The following is a 23,063-nucleotide window of genomic DNA, read 5'->3' as shown; positions in this document are numbered from 1 at the left end:
CTGCAAAAAAGGCATGCCTGTCGTCTAGAGCTCTAACATGAAGTAATTTTGTTGGTGGGAAATCCTGAATACAGTACTTCAGCAGAGGCAGCTGGGGTCAAACCCAGGCATCCAGCCCACCTGGACATAGACCAGCTAGTTATGACTGAGTAAAAAGTAAGTCAATTGTTTCATTAGAATATTTTGATGCAAAAAACTCAACCTTGGGTTTTTTTCAGCTAACATACTTCTAGGAGGCTACTGCTAGACATAGAACAGCTTGAATTTTGGACACAGATGCACTCAAAGAAGAGTAAATTTCTACCATATGTAGAAAACTAGCTGTGCTAATTTGCCAAACCAAGCCAGTGAGAACTTGGATTCTGACCATAAGATTTCTCTTTATATAGATTAATCATACTCCTATCATGGGGCATCTGTGAGACAGGGAGGAAGCTGATGTGGTCTCTTATAACTCATGACAGATGAGGCAGAATCATGCTTGCAGGGCAGCTTTGGGAGGAAGGATAGAGACAGTGCCAACGTAGTCTAATCAAAATGGTTTACAGTGACTTTTTAGAAATTTCATTCTCAAATTTCTCTCCTATTCCATTTATTATTGATCTTGAATACTGTAATAAAAGTGGGATATTCATTATTTTCTTGGCTCAGATAGACTTCTAATGAGGATGAATATTTAGGAAAGTAATTCCTTTTCAGATGTGTTGGCACATAAAACAGATGCTGATTCCCTCTGACTCAGGCGGCTCTTATTTCAGTAAGGCCTTACTTGTAGGTGAGGACCCCAAGCAGTGCAAGACGTGTCCGACAGCCAAGAGAGAGACAATGTCAGCAAAGATGTTTCTTCACTGCCAACATAGGGGACTCTGTAATTATATGATCTGGACTGAAAAGGAGTAGGTGAGTAGACCAGAAGCTGTAACATAACAAAAAAAAATGACATCACTTCTCTTCGGTTTGGCTCCACAAGTAAATTCCTTTAGCATCTGTTCTGCTCAAAGCCCCCTTTTTCTGCAAAAGCCATGAAAAGAGACAGGGAATTTTCTTTAGGATATAGAGTAGCTGCTAAGCTTCCTCTGGTTTTCTGGAAAGGATTGGGAAGCCCAGTAGTGCAAAGTTTCCCAAAGACGATGTAACTCTATGTGTCATTAACGCAGGGCAGTTCTTAGATGATACAATCTGTCCGTTAGCAAGGAAAACAAGGGCAGTTTATATTGCACCTGGTGCAGCAACTTCATGTAGTTGAAGATATGTAATTTTGGGCATTACTGAACTTAGTGCTTTGATTTCATAACTTAAATACCATTGTGGTCCTAAGGACAGAGACTTTTTAAAATTAATTTTCTTTATTTTTTAAAGAAATTGCAATTTTGGAAGAAGGTCTAGATATTTTAATATGGTGGCAAGACTTGAAAGCCATCACATTGATGTACTGTGCACCAAATTACACTATAGTGTTGACAGAAGGTTAAAACCTAATAAATTCCAGTGTAATCTGACACAAACACTTTTGTCAAACTGGGAACTAGCATTTATGTCTAAGAACATTTATAGTTATGTTAGGTAAAGCTTAAAAAAATCAGTATCAACAAAATCTGAAAAGAATCTCAACAGAGATAGCCTCAATGGAAGAAACCTTAGTCAGAGAAGGCCTAACAGATCTCTTCACAAACCAGAATTTTTGCCTAGGTATGTTCACCAAGGGTCATTAACTCAAAAGCTGGTTAAATGGAAATATCTGCAATGCTGGTGTTCATGTCAGAGCTGGCTGCATAGACTCCCATTAAAACACCAAGAGGGATAGGTTCTTCCAGGATACAATTCACTTTGTCCTACCAATGCATCTTTGAATGGGATGTATGGTTTGCTACAACTGCCTGTTTCTCCCCCCGACCATAAAAAGAGTCTGCACAACAAACTCAGATGTGGGTTGCCCAACATCTGAGGTTAGATGAGATCCACTCCACCTAAGAGAGCTTAGAGTCATAGCTAAGACCAGATTTGGGCAAACCATGCTGGTGCTGAGGAGAGTACACTGCTGTGGACAACTGAGCAGCCCTGCTGCCTGCATGACCTCCTCCAAAGGTCCTGGGACGTCTGGCTGGCTGGTGCCCCAGGAGCAGCAAGCTGGCTCGCCAGTGCTCCAGCCTTGACTTTGTGTCCAAACTCTGCCCCTTTCCTTTCCCTCTTCCCTCAACAGAAGCAGCGCAGTTTGTTTCATATTCACTTAATAAAAAGAATTACGGCTTCTGTGAAAGGAATATCCTGGTCATAAAACCTGACTTGTTTAGCACCCCATCATCTCTTTGCTGCATGTAGCTAACCTTTAGGAAATGCTCTCACATTATATCCCTACCGTGAAAGCAACATAGGGTTGTTGCTCAGTTTTGGGGTGTGTGTGGGATGCTCACCAGGCTGTTTCTTTCAGCCTCCTTTCTATTTGGGAAGCTATAAAAATGTACACTGAATCTGTGGTGAAGAGGTGGAGCAGTCTGGACGCAGCGGCTCTCAATCTTACCCCAATTCTTGGCCTCTTATGGGAGCAGAGTACAAGTAGGTCTCGTTTCTACCCCTCTGCCCCTCATCTGTCTTGCCAAATGCTGCATGGGAGATGTATGCAAGTCAAAATTCATCTAAGTCCTGGGCCTGGAGGAACTCGACTATGTGCCTGAATTGAGGAATTCTCAGTATGATCACCCTCATTCAGGAAAACTTAATTCCTGAAGGCTGAACCCAAGACTGAAATGTTTGCTTGCACCACACTGTACTGAAGTGATGTCCATGTAACCAACCCAGAAACTGAAGTGCGACTCAAGATCACTAGGACTACTACACGATGATTTAAAGCTCCAGTTTAACTGCTCTCCTTACTGTGGACATCTTTATTGGAAAAAATATCCTGTTGGTGCCACACTAATCATTATTTAAACTTATGAGAAAGCTTAATTTATAAATACATTTCATACTGAACAGAGGCTCTCCAGAGTTGCTTCAGTCAGACTGTAACATGCACATTATCTGTGTAAAATATCAACCTACTGACAGACATAATTACTGAGTTTGTATAACACAGAGGGTAGGTTATATTCCCGTGTGAATTTTGAAATGACAGTTTGTTTTCATTTAGCCTGTGGTTCGCCTCGCTGGGCTTGCCCTGTGAAGTGGTTGCATGTGCAGGATGACAGGCACAGAGGTGCCTCACTGTAGTGGGTGAAGTTGATGGTACCTGAGGTCTAACCACAGAGATTCGATACATTTTAGTGGTTGCATTTTTAACCTTTCTTTATCCAGTTCCTGAAGTGGTGTACAGTGCGCTGGTCCCACCACTGCAGTCGCACCAGTGACTGGCAGTTGCTGTGGGGGCTCACAGACCCTTGCAAATGCCCATTCCCCTGGTTTTGAGGCAGAAAAGACCAATGACACACCAGACCCATGGTAACCGCTGGCCAAATGGGGAAGGCAACCCCTAGCGGTTTTTAAACAAGTGCAAATTCAAGTGTCCTCAGAGCAATGAAAAGATGCATTTCTTAGCATGAATTTGATGAGAAATAGCATCTAGATACCTCAGTGGCTACTAAAGTAAAATGTGCAAGATGCTTTCCATCTCTGAAAATTCTTGATTGCTACACAGAGATGGCACTCGCGGGGAACGATACTGCACAGATCCTTTCTCTTATCCCTCCTCCCTCAGCACCTGCTACCAGCCACTGCTGGAATAAGAACACTAGCCTTGACTGACTTTTGACACAGCCATGTGCCAGTTCCCGTGTAGACATTTTCTATAAGCAATGATGTCGCCAAAGGTGTTTTAATCTGAGCATTGTACCCACACACAAAGTGTTTATCAGACAACAGTCTGGCAGAATGGCGCACCTAATATCCAACTTCTTTTCACTTGATAAATTATCTGTTAGTATCACATAGTCTATAAAAATTGTTCAGTATTCTCTGGGTCTTTTAATTTCCTCTGTTTGCTGTGTAAGATATGAAGATACATGCCTACACTGCTAATTAGAGTATCTGCAGCATAAATAATGTTATATTGCCTTTATCTTGTGTGAGGCATTCAAATTAAGAAAGGGCCTATGATTATACGTGTATCTAATAGAACAGACAAGCTACAGAAAGATGTAGCAAGGAAAACATGTCTTCACGATGTCAGTTTTTCTGAGCTAACATATTGTGAAAGACTGCTTATTTGCCTCACTCTCAGCTTAAGGCCAAGTTAATTATATGATTAATGCTCTGCAAACTGAATTTCAAAGTTGTATCCGTTTAAACTTTCAAATGTAAGGCTGACTAAATCAGCAATTGTTTAAGGAAAAAATTAAAAAGAATGCAGGGCTGGCTTATTATCTGTAGTTTAATTCTCCAAGTTCTCCATATATAAATATCAGGTCTCAAAGTGGAGCAGCAAGAGAAACTGAGTGGCACCTCTTGGAATGGATTGCTACTTTGAATGAGTCAGCATGTAATCTTTGCAATTCATGATCATGTTCACCTCTGCATGAGCCAGGTTAATTTAAAAAAGAAACAATCCAAGCCTTTCCCCCCTGCATATGTAGAACTCACTGCCACAGGGGATTGTGGATGCTGAAAATACAGACTAGAAAAATCAGGAGGAGAAAAAATTCATTACACAGTATTTCACACCAAGATGCAGATACAACTTCTGACTCAAAAATTTCAGAAGTCACACATCACTAAAAGATGGAAGGACCTACACTTGGTGGCAGTAGCACTGAATGCTTGTTTTTTTTCTTTAGCATCTGTGTGTGAGTCACTGTCAGGGGCTAGGCAACACTAACTTTCGGTCTAACTCACAGTGGTTCAGATTTTATTACTATTATTTTTACATTTTCTACAAATTAACTAAAAATGTCTTTGATTTAGAAAGACTTTGGTTGCCCTCCCCCACTTTTAAATCACTTTTTTTTCTTATTGGTCTAAGTTTATGATGTCCACATAGACATACGTGTTGTCATGACTATAACTTCATGGATAATGCCCACCTTGCAAAATACTTCTTCCAGATCCACTCGCTGATTTCCTTCTGTCTTGTCAATTTTAGGATTTTGTCTTTTCAGATGAGGCATACCTTACTGGGGATCTGTGCTATTATTTAGTTAGTTAGTTAAGCATATCCCAAAGGAATAATATCAACCACTCTGAAGGGGTAGGGCTAACACAGTCACAGCATGTTCAGGACTTCAGCAGTTTCAATATCTCCTGCAGTGCTCTGCACTTTATTTCTTAAAATCCAGGGCTGCTCTGTGCACTGGCCCAGACTCCAGGCAGCTGTAGGGTCAGCACCCTCCCATCAAGTTTAATGGAGACAACAAGACAGGGCTTGTCTGCTCCATTCAGTGAAGCAAAGCTTGGGGTAACTTTTGTGCATAACCAGCGTATGGGCTCAGCATACTGAACAGTTTCATGCTTCATACAATCCTTCATACAATTTTCATACAATCCTTAACAAACCATCCAGTATGGCCAAAATTTATCACCTTTAGTAACTATCCAGTTGTCATCACTGATACAACTGATTCCTAAGAAAGCATAAGAACTGCATATACCTGCCAGGAAGGAAGGGAGGATAGTGTTTCCAAAGGAGCTGCAGCTGTTCAGCCCTCCCAGACGCAAGAGCCGTATCGGGAAATAGGGAGCTGGAGGTGTCTGGGCCATTGCTGAGGCCGTAATTCCCAAGAAAAGCCCTAATGCCCACTTTTCAAAGAAGAGAGCTGAGAAGGAGACAGCCTTCATATTTTAACTTTAGCTAGCCAAAAGAGGAATTATTTGCTTTTTCCTTTCTTTAAAAAATACAGATGCTTTTCTGATACCAGTTCCTTACTTGGGTTTATAGCCAGCCTCCCTGCCACACCACATGGCCATTACTGACATTGCTTTGGAGAGAGGATTTTGCCAAAACCCAAAGCCAGAGCCAAGGCTTCTGCATTTTCCTGGCCAGGCTCATTCTGGGAAGTCCAGCCGGGGCCGCATGTCCCGTAGATGTGGGTGGAGAGAGACTGCAGCTCGGAAACAACCAGCCCCAGCCAAGCACTGACAGAAACTGCCCCGCTGCCTGTGCCCCACAGCCTCCCCCACTGCCCCTGGCAGTGGGCCCGCAACGCCCGGCCTGGCTGCGGGGCAGCAGCCAAGCGTGTTGGCCGCTTCCTAGGAGGAAAATGCCAAGGACAAATTAGAGAACACCAAAATGCATGGCAGGGAACGGCAGATAATCTAACTGTGTCTCCAGTTCAGATCTCCTGGATTTAAAAATTCCACCTCTGTGGCTACTAGTTGGGAAAAACTGCTGAAAGTGTCAGAGGTGGAGAGACAAATAGGGAGTTAAAACTGCAAGATAGACCAAGTGGAGAGAAAGGTTTGTCTACATGGTTTAGAACAAAGAGCAGACAGAAATTTTTGCACACAAAATAAAAGAGTTCAGCTCTATTATGAACATATTACCAAGAAAGTTAAATATGTGATATGGGATCAGCAAAACTGGCAACTCCCTGTCCAGTCAAAGGATGTAGTTTTGTGTTACTGAGACAACTGTTGCCCCTTTTAAAAGAGTGTCCTCTGAGTCACTCTATTCACTGGAACAAAGATTTAAGTTGAGCAATTCTCTGAAAATCCTAATCACCAAGATATAGAGTCACTCTCACTTTCTCTGAAATGCAGTGCATATTTAAGTATTTTCTGCCAAATGGAAGAACTTCAAGAGAGGAAGTTCTCACACCAGAACACCTTACAGCTGAAGCTAGCACAGTCTCCCAAGAAACAAAGCCTGGCTCCAAACCAGGCAGAAGAAGGACTTGGACCCAAGTCTCCATGCAAGGCAGTAATCAATGGGCTGTTGAGTAGGAATTTATTATTACAGGTCTTGGTTTTGTGTACCAATGGGGAAAGGGATTGGGTCAGAGAACCACATGCTTTGTAAACCCAGGTTGGTGCCATCACAACTAGGGCAGCCAGGAGCACATCCTTCAGCTGTGTGCAAAACCTATGCTATGACTCCTGCTTTCTTCATGCTAATAGCTAAGAGTGAAGGAGATCAGGGACCCCATGTTCTGAGCCACTTATCACTTCTTCAGCAAAGTAGCCACTTGCTTTGCCCAAATCAGAAAACGTTCAGAGCCAAGGAATCTGGGATTAATCTGGCTCTAGTTCAGAGCTTTCTGAAGGTGTACTTCCCACATATTCCAACTCTTCCCTGTACTCCCAAAAGTCAGAGGACGATGGTCAAAACATGCACACTTGCTTCAAGATTTTGTGCAGAGTTTTGCAAGTTGTGGACTCAGCTGTGCCTGTGCACTGTCTGCTTCAGCGGCAACACTCTCACAGAGGGGTGCCCCAGGCATCTTCACCCACGCACAGCCCTGCTTTAGCTTAGACAAAGGGTAGGCTAAACATCCTGTCAGTAGGGTTGCAGGCCTCCCAGGATGATTCAGACCAGTAAAACTGATTCAACGAAGATAAAGTGTTAACATTTTCCTTGGAGTGGGAGAATGGTCGCCACCTGGATGTTTAGCAGAGCTACTTTAAACTGAGCAAGAGGAGGATACTCCAGCCCTTTATTATTGTTTTCTTTGGAAAAACTCAGGCTTTCATTGTCAAGAACAATTTAATATGATAAGTTACAGTGTCAAAAACCATGCACAGGAACAGATGAATAACTCTGTATACTGTCTGCTCAACCGTGCTCTGAGACTGAAGTCAAATATTTGAGGTTTGCCACAAACCAAGATGAAGCTTATTTACACTAACAAAGGGCACCCAAGGAACAGTGGTGGCCTTAAGTATGCACAATGTGTTTATCAACACCAGATATTTACCTTAACTTTTATACTCGGAGAGCGGCTTCCCGCATGCTCAGAGTCATGACCTACGTGGTTAGCTTTGTCTTGTCTTGCTTCTGTACAGCACATGATGTGTACTGTAGGAAGAGACCAGGCTCAGAAATAACCCATGTGCAGCACAAAATAATACCCCTGAGTATTCAGGGAAACTATCCTCCTTTATTATATCCCAGACCATATGACTCCAGAGCTTTCTGCCACTGCTAAATTCTCACAAAACCTTCCAGCTATTATCTATAAACTATAAATTAGACTTTCTTTTTCAAGGACATTTTTGTTCAGAGAAAAGATATTTTGTTGCCAATGGAGTGGAGGGAGCTTGCTTCTTATCATGTCATCTGGCAGCTCCTGCAGGCCCTTGTTAGCATGCTCGGATTGGTGTGGGGGAGCATTTCCTCAACTCCTGCACTGGGCCAAGCAAGGCCACTGCTGGAGACATGCTCCAACACGGGCTCTTGCAGTGTCAGAGCAAGAATGACTTCTCTCTGCAGCAAGCCCTGGAGAACTGGATGGGAAAAGGGAAGAGGCAGCATCCACAAAGAAGCTGCCATGGCAGAAAAAAAGACATATTCCTCCCCGCCTGGTCTTCCTCCTAAGGGACACGGAAAACAACTTACAACATCCTGCTCCCTAGAGGTAATTTATATATTGAGCGATTGCTATTTCTCCAGTTCAGTCATCTCTTCTCCCCACTGAACAACCCAGTTCTTTCGATCATTCCTCATGTTTGCTAAATCACTACTTATTCATGTTCTTTTTCTGGACTCCCTCCAGCTGCCCTGCATCAACAAGCAACAAGTGAGTGCTGCTTTGATGAGGCACAAGGACACAACCCAGATAGCCCTAGAAAGGACAGCGAGTTTCCTTTGGGGAGATGGAGACTCACCTAGCTATCTGTGAGGGGGGAAAATTCATCAGGTTTCCACAGTACAGGTCTGTCTGAGGACAGACCATCTGACAGACCCTTTTCTCCCTGTTTGAATCCTGCAGATTGTGCTCCGCACTGTAACTCAGTCAGCAAGGGTCTCCATGGCTGTCAGAGTCAGGAAAAAAACTGGCTGTGGGTTGTATCAGCAGACTGCTAATTCCCTAAAACCAGACCAGAGACTTTTCTGTCCAACCATCCATAGACAGACATTTTCAGCTATATTGGTTCTTGTGGTTCCCAGGTCACACTGCACAGAATGTGTTATCAAAACAAGATGGAAAGACAATCACTTACTTCTTGTCAATATTTATGCAGCTTAAGTTCATCTAGTCCAAACCCCTGTACTGAGGCAAGATTAAGTGTAACCAGGCATCTCTGGCAGAAGATTGTCTGGCTAAATCTTGAAAAGATTTTGAGAAAGAAGTTCTGCAATTTTCCTAGATAACCTAGGTTCTACCATTTCACTAACTCACTTTTTTTTTAAAAAAAAGAAACAAACAACAACAACAACATTTTCCTTATAACCAAGGTATATTATCTTTGCTGTAGATTCAGTAGATTTCTTTTTCACTTCCCTAGGTCAACTTGAAGACAATTGATTGCTGTCCTATTATAACAGCCTTTAAATATTCAAAGACTTTATATATCCTTCACCAACCTTTGCCCTTGACTAAGTCCCCTACTTCCTTTAATCTTTCCTAACAGACCGTGTTTTCTAAATTTCTTATTGTTCTTGTAACTCTCCTCTGGCCTCTCCCTAATTTGTCTACGTCCCCAGGCACTGAGAGCATTTGCATTATCCACTCTGATCTCCTGAACAGCAGTTCACTCTCTCTTGCAGATTGATCATTAAAAGCATTTTTCTGCATTATGTTATCTTTGAAACTCAATGTGAAATTTCAAAATGAGACTAACAAATGTCACCAATAACACATCTCTTTGACTAATGGAATTGCTTGCAGAAATGGCAAAGCATCCCAAAGCAGTCGTACCCCAACTGGGCCCACAGCAGGCCCTGGCTGGAGTCAAGTCCAACTGGAACAGCAGGGTAGCTCTAAGGCACCGAAGCTTCAGAAAACCCCCACATAGAAAACAGAAGCTTGATTAAGACATTTTCATCCCACAATATGAATATCTATCTCTACAGCTATTTCTATAACACCGGTTTTCAGGTGTTAGACCAAAACACAGCTGTCTTGTAACACGCCTTTTGCTTAGTCCTGCCCCCCTAGGCCTGGGAGACCACTATTATCTAGTGAAAGCATTTATGCTCCATAAAGACTGGCAGGAGAGAGAAAGGGGGGTTCCATCTAACATCCAATATTAAAAATACAGGATACGAAGGTAAGGAGAATAAGATGAGGGGTTTAGCCAGAGACTTTCTATAGCCTTGAGTCGATGAGGAGTCCTGTAAATCACTCAGACAGAGCAGCATAAGATGAGCTGCCACTCTATTGAGGTGTACGAGAGAGAAAAAGGGGGAAGAGGACTGTATAAGAAAAGGAATCAGGAAAGCAGAAAAAAAATGCTAAGTGAAGTTCTAGCAAACTGGCCATAAGGAAAGGGGAGAAGTGAGACCAGGTAGGGATTTCAGGTACCTCAGATCTCGCTCCCCAGGGATCGGTTGCCTGATTTCACTTGTTTAGGATGAAATACAAATAATGGCAGAAGAGAACATGATGTCACAATTGCAGTTAAAGTAAACCAGCAGAAGTGGCCTAAATCAGAATAATATATCATGTCACTGAGTGGGATAGTCAAGGACAGGCCAACAACACCACCAAGTCTGTGCTCTGGCTCAGGCACTCTGCATGAGAAGCCACGGGACACCACCACCACTGCTTCAATATCAGTTTCTCTCCCTTTTTTCCTCTGCCAGTTCTGCCACCCAAGAAGGAGATAACTACTTCTCTGGCCGTCAAGGGGACAGGGTGAGTGTTTTTTGCTACAGAAACATGGCAGCTGTGGGACCTTTCTCCTCTTTATCAGAGACCCAAGGAGGTTTCCCCTTCTCATTAGTCCATGAGAAAATATTTGATGTGAAATAATGAATATGGGATTTTGTTTTAATCTGCAAAATCAGAGGCTGTTCATTTTCCAAAGAACTCTTGGAAATGAAAAGAGATGAGAATACAAAAAGAATGCCAAAATTAATTACATGAAAATCTCAGCTCACAGTTAAACTTGCTGGATAGCCTGAGAGCCCTGTAAGCCAAAAGCAGGACATCATTGCTCCAGACACATTAAACTATCATTAACTTCCCTGTGTGAGGGAAAATGATTAGGTGTTGCTTGGTGCACCATGTAAGAAATCACTTGTATAACCAGAGGGTTAGCTGTGAGAAGCAAAATCCTGTAATTCAGAAGCAGAGCAGGTTGTGCACTTGTGCAAGGTAGTACAAGTGAACATGTACTCCACAGACCCTCTGTGCCCAGCCTGCTCTGGGGACTGCTTCCCTTCCCCTAATGCTCAGTGTCATAGGCTGCTGCCATTTGTGTCTCATTTTTGAATCTGTGTGGGCTGCATAAGAGCACAGGCTATCTGCAGACTTCTTTTTGCAGAGTATTTTTACAGTCATGGATGCTGATTGATTGTGAGGTTTATATGCCTGAAATATGGCATTTCTTAGGTCAGTCATTCATATTATTTCAAGACTGACATATTGCATGTAAAATATGAGATTTCCAAACATGCTGAGGAATTCTGGGTTCTACTGCAACCAATGGCAGAAGTCCATTGGCTTTACTGACAGTAGGGTGTTACCCGCAGATTTGGAAGGTGTGTGTGGGGAAAAAAAAATCCTTATCTTTGACTGTAGATTACAGAAGGAAAATTTATGGTAACTTCAGTTTGTCATGTCTAAAAATTGCATTGACCAGCTTCACACAGGACATGAGGGACTGAAGACCCATGACCTAGGACAGGCTATGCTTCCTGGCTGCCCATTCACATCACATTTAAGGACAAAGGGAAAAAATTATGACTATTACCACAGCCTGGGTTTTGATACTGCTTTTGGAAAGCATAAGAATTTACTAAAAATTACTACTATTGGACAAATCCTCCATCTCCACTAAAATCCCTGTCTACCACCAGAGTAGAACTGAAGTTCCTTAGCCCAGGCATGAATAGCCAGCTGTAATGCTCAGCTAAAGCCAAATTTACTCAGCCTATCTTCCTCACATAGGAGCACGTCAGGGCTGAGAGAAAGTGAAGACAAAGCAAAGCGCAACCTAATGATGCTAGGCCTTGCCAGCCTGTAGGTAATGAGCCGTATGGGACTTTTCCAGCTGATAAATAGGCTGGCACAGCAGGCCTATGGCTGCTCTGACTTGTAGTGGCAGCTGGTTCAGACCTCCAGATCAGCAGCTGAGTCAGTAAGGCAGGGTAAAGCTGAGCACAGCCGAGGAGTTTCTTACTACTGAAGCTGTGCCAAACACTCCTGTTGCTTTAAAAAGTACTTTACTGTCAGCAGACTTTGAGTAAAGTCTTGTCTCATCCTGGAATTGAGGTACCCTGGAGAAACAGCATGAATATTACATGCTCAAAAATATATTACATAACATGTTTATTATTTACCTTGTTTTCAGTTAATTGTTTTTTGCATGGACTAGAAAGCACTACAGACTTTCAGATACTGGTATTGTCTAGCATACTGTATTAAACCCCCAGGGCAGGCCTAATTGGCTTGTGGTTGCAGATATGTTGTAACGGACTTGGCTTAAAGTTTTGCTGGCCACTTCATTTAGACTCATCCTTATTTGCTCCTTTAAAACAGGAAGAAGGCATCCAGATTTCTTGGGTGAGGTCAGTGTGAGGTTTCTTTCCAGACACAGAGGCCATTTTCTCCCAAGTCTTTCAAAATGAATTGAAACACTAAAAACACTTCAGACCATGAAACATTAATTCATGGGAGCTTGTTCTCTTGAACTTTCTATTTAAACCGTGAATAATTTCAATACTTCATCACTTAGACCAAATCTTAGATATCATCCTGTGGACCTTACATTTGTGGCTATTGTCAGGGTTGTCTTATTACAGTACAATCCAGCCTCAGAAGGATGGGAAATTATGGACTTCATAGAAAATAAGTTGTGTTTTTCTATAAAACTTGTCTAAACATAGTTTCTGAACCCATATAATTATTTTAGTTTGGAATATGACTTCCTTCTAGCAAAGTGCTAGGTCTGTGCCACCACAGATGGGAGTGCCACACCAGAACACGTTTAAAACATATACAGTAGCCCTGTGTATGCATCATTTTGGCAACTCCTCTGTACAAAATTAGCCCTAATTAGATCAGTATAAGGCTTGGTGGGGATGCGTTTATACTGAAATAAAAATGCCTTGTTGTGGTAAAACACATTCTCCTTTCTCTATAAGAACAACCTAGATTTGTATAAACATCATTGTAGTTATGTGATTGCATCCACAGTAAGGAGGAGTAGGGGAAAGGTAGAGATTGTTGTACTCTAATTATACCAATAAGGGTAGAGCAATACAACCTTTATGTGTAGGCAAGGCCTTAAGGTCAAGATATAAATGTCCAACAAATGGTGACCTCTGAGAGCCAGTAGACGAATTATGACTTCTGATAATGAAGGTTTTTACTGGACATAGCAATCAGGACATAGCCATGTAGGAATGCAGAAAAATGGCAAAGGGAATATAATTTAGCAGAATGACTCAGACAACTGCACATAATGGGAAAACCTTATTTTTCCACAGCATTCGGGGTATTCTCAGGAACGCAGAACTGGGAAGGACATTGTGCATTGTCAAGTCAGCCCCTGACTAGCTCAGGCAACATATCCTATGACTTTTCTCATAACTGTCCAAGCTCTATCCTGAAACCACTTACCTAGGGAGGGGGGAATGGTGCTCTACATTTCCCCTCCTGGGATGCTGACAGTTAGTTGCATTGACATTTCAGTTTGGCAGCACAAAAGCTGAGTAATGCACCAGAGTTCAGCAGCAGTGCCAGGAGTCTAACACGCTCAGCTGGAAAGCTAGTAACAAAAAGGCTGGGAATTGCAAAGAAACCTGATAAAGTTCAGCTCCCAGAGAAACTGTGTTCCTAATTCTCTTAGGAAAATCCTAGTGCTGGCTGTTACAAAATGTATGTACATGCCTCCAGGGCTGGCACCTTAGTCATTCAGAAAACATTCCCAATCTCATGCAGACACTGTAAGAGGTTAAGTGTCCCTGGCAGCTGATGAAAGAGCTGAGGCACGGATGATGACCATACTGACCAAGTGTGGGAAACCAAGAGGTTTCCACAGCTTGTGAACCTGTAATTACATTTCCCAAAATGTTGATTAACGCCCACTGTGTAAAGAAAGAAATTCCTTTCTCTGGGCTCTCCATGCAGAACCCACCCAGGGACTGAGCTGGAGGTTGGACAGGGAGGAGAGCAATGATACACTTTCAGAGCTATGCCACACAGTAAGCTCTGCTCATGTGACTCACCAAAATGAGAAACTGCACACAGTAGTCTGTGCACACATCTCAGATAGGCCAGCACATTCCCTCAGCCCCACTACTTCCCTTGAACTTGTTTCCTCTTCAGGGGGAAGAAAAGTAAATGTTTAATATTCCCTCTCACATGCCTCCCCCTCCTGGAACTAAAAAGAAATTCAGCAAACCATTCAGTAGCTGTAAAGTGCTCTCTCACTCTTTTTTTTTTCCACACAAGATTTGGCACTTTGGGCATTTAAAATGACCACCCTCACTAGATATCTAACTTAGGTCCTCAGTGAGATGATGGGGGCAGTTCACATATGAGAGCACTGATTTTCCAGGCCCTGTACAGAAGTGCTGCACAACTGCATGTAGAGATATAGACCCTTTATAAATCCAACATGGTTGCAAGAGGTGCCAGCGTTAGAGCTTGACCTTGAGCTCTACCCATCTCTCTGACTCCTCAGAGCCAGTTTGATCCTGTTGCCAGAAAGTCCCTCACTGGCAACAAAGCAAACAGAAAAGCCAGCAAAAATCCCCAGAAACAGTCAGTTGCCTTCTTCCATACTCTGGCACTATCTCCTGTCATATTTAAGGAGCACAGAGGTAGAGGCAACAAAGACAAACACCACTGGGTGCCTCCACCGCACACACTTCTCATGGGACAGTTTTGCCAGGATGACCTGAAGCTGAGCATAAGCTTCCACTCTATCAGACTTAAATAGCTTCCTTTCCTGTGCTCTCCCATCATCACCTTCCCCAGAGAAGACCCAGAAGGAGTAATAATCTCCACAATAACTTTGACAATTTATTCAAACTTCCCCTGTTCCAGATATAGCCAAACTTTCTTGGCATGGAAACAAGATCACAACCATTTCACAGCTTCTTTCTCCTCCTTTCTCCCATCCTCCTGGGCACTATGCACCCTGTTTCTGCACTGGAGGCAGCTGAATTGAGGTCCTAGAGCCATTCAGACTCTACCTGAGGAGACAGGTGCTTTGTGCTCCCTCATTAGAAGTCAGATCACAGCATCCCGTCAAAGGTAAATAGTTGGACTTTCTGCCTGGGCTGCCTTCTTGCATATCAGCACAAGAACAGCAAATGAATTGCAGATGGCTTGGCAAATTCCACAAAGGTCTGATGGTTAGGGTAAGCAGTATCCTTCAGACTTTCAGCTGAACTTATTTGGTCTGAGAATCAGACTTGAAAATCTTCATCTGGATGCATCATCATGCGGAAATTCAAAGATGAGGGTGAGCAAGGGAGGGAGAAAGAGAAAGGAGAGAGGTTACATAAACATTAAGATTTCAGAAAAGGTTACTCAAATCCTGAATGCAAACAGAACGGCAGCTCTTAGTTTAGTTCAAACCAGTTACTTTCCTGATTCGGGTAATCAGCATCCTCTGATTCCTCTGCAGGTATGTTCATCTCCATCTTCTCCTAACCTGTCATACATTTCTAAATAACCAAAGCAGTACAGACATGAGAGCTGAGGGGTAAAGAAGGGGGCTTGTAAGGCTTTTTAACCTAAATTAGCCTGAATTCCAAACTATTGCTTTCTGTCTCAGTCTAAACCCATCTCTAAATTCAAGCAACTCTCATAACTCTGCCCTTGGCCTCAGTGACCAGTCAGTACAGCAGACTGCGCAATGAGCCCCCTCTGAAAGGACGATTTTGGGAAATCATGTTACTCCCTCAGGGTACACAGATGGAATGTTCACTTGGGACACCATCAGCATGTTTGGTTTTATGCTCTTGGGGGATTGTCAGGTTTGAGACAAAGCTTTGGTCAAAATATTAGCATGGCACAATAGCAGGGAAAGAATGTTCTCGCCTTCACTCTGGCCCCATATGCCCTTTTCCCACTTGCCAACATAACCCAAACTATCTCCACTGAGTCTTTATTTCCCTCTGGTCCGCTCCAGCCCCTGTTGCAGACGTGTTTCCTGTCAAGCCATGTGCTCAGTAGACCTCCCCCAGACTTGCTCCTGCTGCAGCATAGACCCATGGCCTTTCCCCCCTTGTGACGTGTTGCATGCATTGCATGCACCAGGCTCCACTTCTACCTAAAGCCAACTCCAGCTAAATCCTTGAAAACAGCTGTTTTTTCTCCATCACCAAGACAATATATCATTGCTGAACAATTGTAGAAATAGGACAAGTAAAGAGCTGAGTGCCATCAGGATAACACCATTCAATAAAAGAAAGTGTATAATCCTTCTTAGCATCACACTCCTCATCCCCATCCTTCCTCTGCGAGCGACCAGAAGAGTAGCACAGACAAGCCAAAGCAGTTAATGGTGAGCATGTAATGCTGGCAGGAGATTAAATGTCTTTTCAAAGCTGATTGAAGTCAGTGGAAAGACTTTACATTCACTTAAGGTCCTTGGAACAGGCCCTAAAAGAAGCTGTTAGATGTGTGGGATATTTATATAGTTTTAAATTAAAGATTATAACAGCTCATAGACAATTTAGTGTCTTGGATCTGAGGAATGTTTTTTAAATTATCTTAAAACTGAGTTTTTTAGATTAATAATATCTATTTAGGAGAGTTCATAAATATGCATTTAATTGCTAAACCACTGATGTCTCTATAGCTATAAACACTCTACCGGTTTAGTAATGTACATTTTAAAAGCTTCCTATTGTCAGTATTTACACTGCAGGGTCAATAATTATGTGTAATTCATGCCTCTCATTGCAGGAATTTTTTTGAAAACAAGTGCTAGCAAGTTTGTTTTGCTAAATCTTTACATATTGAATTCAGCTACAAGGATGCCTTGGCTAAGGGATGCTGGATAAGATTGCCTAAAAATCTAGGCAGCTGTAAGGCTGAGTTAGGCTTAATAGCCTAAAACAGAGGCATAGCAACTTAAATAAGCTTAAAAAATCCTCTTTCATAAGTGTTGTTAGAGTAAGAATTTCATGGCTGCGAGAAGTTGTTGAGGTCAAGAACTTAGCATGAAGGAAAAACACATCAGACAGGTTCAAGTGAATAACAAGAACATGCAGAGTTATAGTAGCACTAACTGCAAAGAACATCATCAGAGAGATGAGGTACTGGAATAGAGACACTTAGGGAATGTCCAGCTATCCAGGGAAAGGAAATTTTAAGGGTGGAGAAAACTGTCATATTTGTCTGATATAAAATTTTCTGTAATTTCATCTGTAAGATCAATGCTTGCCTCTCTCAGAGGCCCTCAACTAGATGACCGAAGAGTCTGATTAATTATGGTACATGCCCCTTTTCAGTCTAGTTTTCCTAAGCATTACAATGCTTTTTCACATAATTTATTTCACTTCTACCCAAATTTCCCTCTCCCTCTGTCCTGTGTGCATTTTCTCCCTGTGCTTTTCTGCTCCTTTTTCAGGCCTTTTTCCCCCAGTGTCACTATCCCTGCATGTAGTACCAGGCCAACATGCTTGGGAATCAAACTTTCAAATCCACAGGCATTTAATCCAAAAGCTAGGCAACATGCTTTCACACATGATAACTTTTATTTATTCAGTCAAGCAGAATATGGTTGTGATTCAATCTTACCTGGCAGTAAACGTTCAAGAAACGCTATAGCTGTTAATGATAAGAATTAGTGTGTCTCCAAATCAAAAGGGAAAAATATTCCTACCTAAAGTCTCAGTCTTATAAAGAGGTGTCATTTAGGAAGACCTTTTTCATTTTCGCTGAAGGAGTGTCAGGATATGAATGAGAAGATCCCCTTATGGGTTGCTGACCTACCAGGCCCTTGTGTCTCTGGATTGCATGAGACTCACATGAAAGTATGCCCACTTCTCACTACTGAAATACAAATTAAAGGGAAAAGGGAGAAGCTCATTGCTCTTGACATCTGTGCTGTGGTTTGGTGGATGGTGTCCCACAAAATGACAGAAAACTGGACCCAAACCCCTGACATCATGGATCACTGTAAATGGGGGAGGGTTGAAAACACAAATCCAAAGCTCAAAATACACTGTTTAGCTACCATTTGTATCTCACTCATAAGGGAAAAACCTTGTCTCCCATGAGGTCTTGGCAGAGTTTCTCCTTGCCCAGCCTGCAGAAAGCACACCTCGTTTTGGGGTATCCCATGCTTCGATGCCCCTCTGCAGACAGGTTTGTAGCTAGGCCTGCCACCCTCTATGCTGCTGCGTCTTGTGTCTGGAAGCAGCCCCGATCTGCAGGACTTGAAATAGAAATAACCTCCCAGCACCCTGGACACTGACCCATCTGCCAGCTATGAGATTCAGTTCAGTGAAATGCTTAAGAAGGAGCTTGGTTTTATACACGTTAGTAATCCCAATAAAGTTAATGGGTCTAGTCATCATATTTAAAGATATCTGCTTATGTATGGACTTCACAGGATCTCCATCACTGCCAGTCTGGAAAAGATTTGCCTTGAAACACTTATGCACAAAAAGGCATAAATCAGAGAGTGTGTGTATTATGAATAAATACTTATTTTGCATCTTCTGGCTTTTGTTAGGGCGACTCACAACCTTTACTTTCCTAAATACACTATTTGCATGACATATTTATTCTATTCTTAGCTTCTGAAAAGACTTTGCTTAGCAAATTCTGGGTGTTTCTGCCCGTTATTCATTTAGTAACTGCAACCCTTCCACCATCGATTAGTGCGTTGCAATATAGGGTGTTAATCGACTTTAAACATTTAATTATGGTTTGTTTGAGCACAGCATTTTACAAGCACAGTGGTTCATCACATTGCTGGAACAAGTACAATACAGCATCTTTAAAATCATGCACAAATAATAGATTAGTTTCAGCAATACTTTTTCAGCAGCATTAATAAAATCTCTCAAGCATGCACAGAGCCAATGGCCAGGAGGATTCTCAGGAGGTCTTTCATACAGGATGCACATCTTTGTTACGAAATTCCTCAATGCCTTTTTGCTGTCTCCCTAATGACCAGTTAAATGGGCTCCCATGAGAATGCCTGAGTCAGAGCCAGCTCGAAAACTGCTGAGGAAACATCCTCTCTTACTGGAAATGATTTCCATCAAACTGCCATGTACCATATTTAGACTAACGGATCAGTAACGCCAAACAGAGGGAGCTAAGTTCTCAGGGTTTGGGATTCTGCTCTATGTGAAAAGAGATTGCCTTTGTCTGGCCACAGTTGCTTTAGGGCCCGCAGTCCAAGAGCTCTGCAATGCAAAGAAACAAATTCCAGTGGTGAGCTGTTGCCACCAGACACAGTTAGAGTCAGGCAGCCACGGTTTCAGCAGTGGCAGCTGGTCTTGTGAAGTCTGATTTGACCTGCAAATGAAATATTAGGCACATCTTCTATTACCTAATCACAGGAGAACTAGTCTAGTCAGTCAGCCTGTATTACCTGTATGGCTAAAATTGGAGGCACTATTTTCCTTTCTTATGTTACAAAAATATAACTGCAAAAGCTTATTTTAAACCATGCATTTCCGCCCTTAGTGAATGCATACAACAAACCAGCAATTAACTGAGCATAGGAGCTTCTAAGGTCACTAGAGAAAAGAAAATGCCTCTCCTGTGTTATGCAAGAAGTCTAACATAAATCTACTTTTTTATTATGCTTTTCTTGCTTATGTCAGTGTCTATTAAACAGATAACAGTAGCTGAAAGCAAACCACATGCAGGAAGTTTTCTTTATTTTCATATAATAAAGATATTTGTTGAGTCTGGATTGCTTAGGTAGCTGTCTAAAGCATTTTTATTTTTAGAACTAGTGAAAAATGTTTACTAAGAACTGGAGGGAAAAGTGACTGTCTGTACCTCCCTATGTTTGTTCCTCATATGCATAAAATGTTATTTTCAAAAGACTCTAGGTTTACCTATTTGTATTCCCATGAGTAGCTGTACTAGTTTTGATATTATCTGAGGTGGACAAGCAGAACACAACTTTGAAAACGCCAGTGTGGAGGAGACAGGGCAGAAGAGGTAGTTAGTGGGTATATGTTCTGGACTCACTAGAAGACATTTCCCTCAAAGACCTGAAAGAGAGCCTCAGCCACTTCTCTGCCATTCATAAATGCCTAAGAGTCCCTCAGTGAAGTGTGTTGCTTCTGTCTTCCCCCGCTGTTTGTCCTCCCAGAGGTTGTTACCTGATGTTGCGGACAGTCACTGCAGGAGCTCCAGAAGAGGAGCTCTATGCATCAGCTCTAGACATTTCAGTTCTGCTCCCAAACCATGTAGGTATCAGTAAGGTCCCAATACATGGAAGTCCTTTTTTTTTTAAACAACAACAAAAAAACCCTAGAAATCACCCATGTTTACTCTCTCCTCTTCCATGATTAACATTAGTATTGCAAACTCAAGTATACTGAAATCAGAAAACTACCTACCTTTGATTATGTGAGAGTTGTCAAGGTTTGACCCAGAGAATCTGGGTTTGATATCAGATTAAAAGTCCAGGTTGTGCAATTTTCAGTATTTAGGGAGGATGGCTGTCTGTCTACCTTCCTAGGTCTAAAAGAAAGACCTAAATTTGGGTTCAGGTTAGGGTCCAGGCAGATCTGGCATGTTCATTATGTGATCAGACAATCTTTTCCATAGCAACTGTGTTTGCTGAATGCATATAGGAGACCTGCTCCATGCATGAATCAGGGCTGTGTGGTAAAGTAGCATAAGCTCTGAAGCACATCTGCTTTATCTGCTGCAGAGGTTGGAAAGTATGAAGCCAATGAGTCAGGGAACTGGAGGAACAGAAAAGCTTGACTGCCTGCTTGGGAGAGCTGACTCCTATTCTTGCCTCTGCCACAGCATTCCTGCATGATGTCAAGTCTAAGAATTTATCACAAGAGGTCATACGTTCCTCATTTTCTGCATGCCAAACATAAGACCTTACAGTCTGATTTGCTAAAATGTTGAAACTTCAATCAAAGTCAAATGGCATATCTTCTTGAATGAAATATGAAATTCTGGACTGAAAAATAAAATTCTTGGCATCTTAAAAAGGAAACTTCTAAATTACTAGATATTCTGCAACTCTAAAATAAGGGTAATATACCTCATTCCTCTCAGCAGGGCATTAGGAGTTAAAAATCACTCTTATTTGAGAAGTTCGCACACAGGCTACTGGTGTCTACCACAGGAAAGGCAGTGAGGAAACTGATAGCCATATCTTCAGAGCAGGGTTTGAGCATGGTGCAATAAGTAAAGCCTGAAATCACACAGTAAGCAGAGGATAGACTGAAATCATGATCTGTGCACAACCCATCCTGTGCACTGAAGGAAACAGAAGCTCTTTGGAAAAAATAGCATACAGACGGTAACAGAAGACCAGCATGATACAATCACATAAAGGCAACAAATAAAGGTTGCACAAGCACCCTCATCTCAGGCAATGGCTAATTTCTGAGGGCTTAACTTTGCAACTTTAATTATGTCCTTTTAACTTAAGAGGTTTGTGTTTGTTTGTTCAAAGGGGAACAATTGCTTTCAGTCTTGCAAGCAGATTGCCAATGAATCCTTTGCTGAGTACATTCCTTAAAGGAAGGGGCTGATCCTGCCTGGCTAGATCCATATTAATAAGTAAAATAGAGACCATGGCTGCCCTCTGGCCTTGAGGCTAGGTGGAACTGTACAGTCCATCCATATGGCTAAACCTCTTCCTCCCCTTTCCCCTTTCTGCCCAACCAAGGTAGTTACATCCAGGCTGGGAAAAGACTCCAGCAGGTACCATCTCCAAACCTTGCTCTGGAAAAGTGCCAGCTGGCACAAGCCCAAAGCTGACCAGGAATTGTGATAGCAATTAAAAAGTAGAAAGAAATCACAGGCCAGCACTTAAGCCTATGCCCTGGGTCTGTGTTACTTGCTAGTGTATATTTAGCCTGAGTATATGTCTATACTGCTAAATAAGATTAGGATCAGGTCCCAGACTAGAGCAGTGACCTTCTGACTGTCCAAGCTGCATTATCACTAGGTTACTCCTGGGCTCTTTGTTAGAGCAGCCCCACTAGCTCCCTGAAATACCACCTGAGCATGGCTACAGCTGTTTCCAGAGACCATTTCATAAAGGTGGTAGGGACCAGATTGACAGGATTGCCTTGCTTTGCCCCATGCATGACTCTGGCACCATGTCAGCAGGCCTTGTACTCCCCCACACCCCACATCCTTACCCCACACATTGGGGAACACCCCACACACCCTCACCATCTTCTTACCTAAACAGCCCTCCCAGGGGCTACAAACAGCCCTTTCATCTCTGTGGGCAAAATTCATCCTCCCAGCAGTAAAAGACAGAAAAACACACAGCAGGGAGGCTGAAGCAGTTTAGAGGGCTGAAAGGGAGCCCAGGGAGATCCCTTGTGGCCATTTAGGGGGAGCAGGCTGGAGGCAGCGAGAGGAGGAGGATGGGAGAGGCTGCCGGTGACTGGGTGTCCTTGGCAGCTCATCCTGAGGAGGCCTGGAGGTCTGCCACTGAGAGCATACCTATGGCCAGCAACAGTGCCAAGGCAAATTTAAAAAACTGAAATCTGATTATAGAAAGGCAAGGGGTGCCAAGAGGCATCCCAGTGTGGCTTGGCACACCTGAGGGTGCCGTAATGCGCTGCACCAGATGTTTGGCTCTGGCGAAAGAGCTGCGCCCTGGCAATTTGCAACTTAAAACTGCTGGGTTGGGAGCTACTGGGCAGCCAGAAGGACCCTGGGGTCCCAAGTGGCTAGGACATATGGAGATGGGACTAAGAGCAGGGCTGTCCTCTGGGCCTCTGCCTTCTCCACACTTGCACCCAGGCCCTCCTGTACACCCACAGAGGAGCCAGAGCACATGGGCCGTTACACAGCTCCCAGGCCATTTTTCCACCATGATGGCCAAGG

The sequence above is a fragment of the Apteryx mantelli genome, chromosome 1, assembly GCF_036417845.1.
Source record: "Apteryx mantelli isolate bAptMan1 chromosome 1, bAptMan1.hap1, whole genome shotgun sequence".
Taxonomy (NCBI): Eukaryota; Metazoa; Chordata; class Aves; order Apterygiformes; family Apterygidae; genus Apteryx; species Apteryx mantelli.
This window is presented reverse-complemented; position numbering follows the sequence as displayed.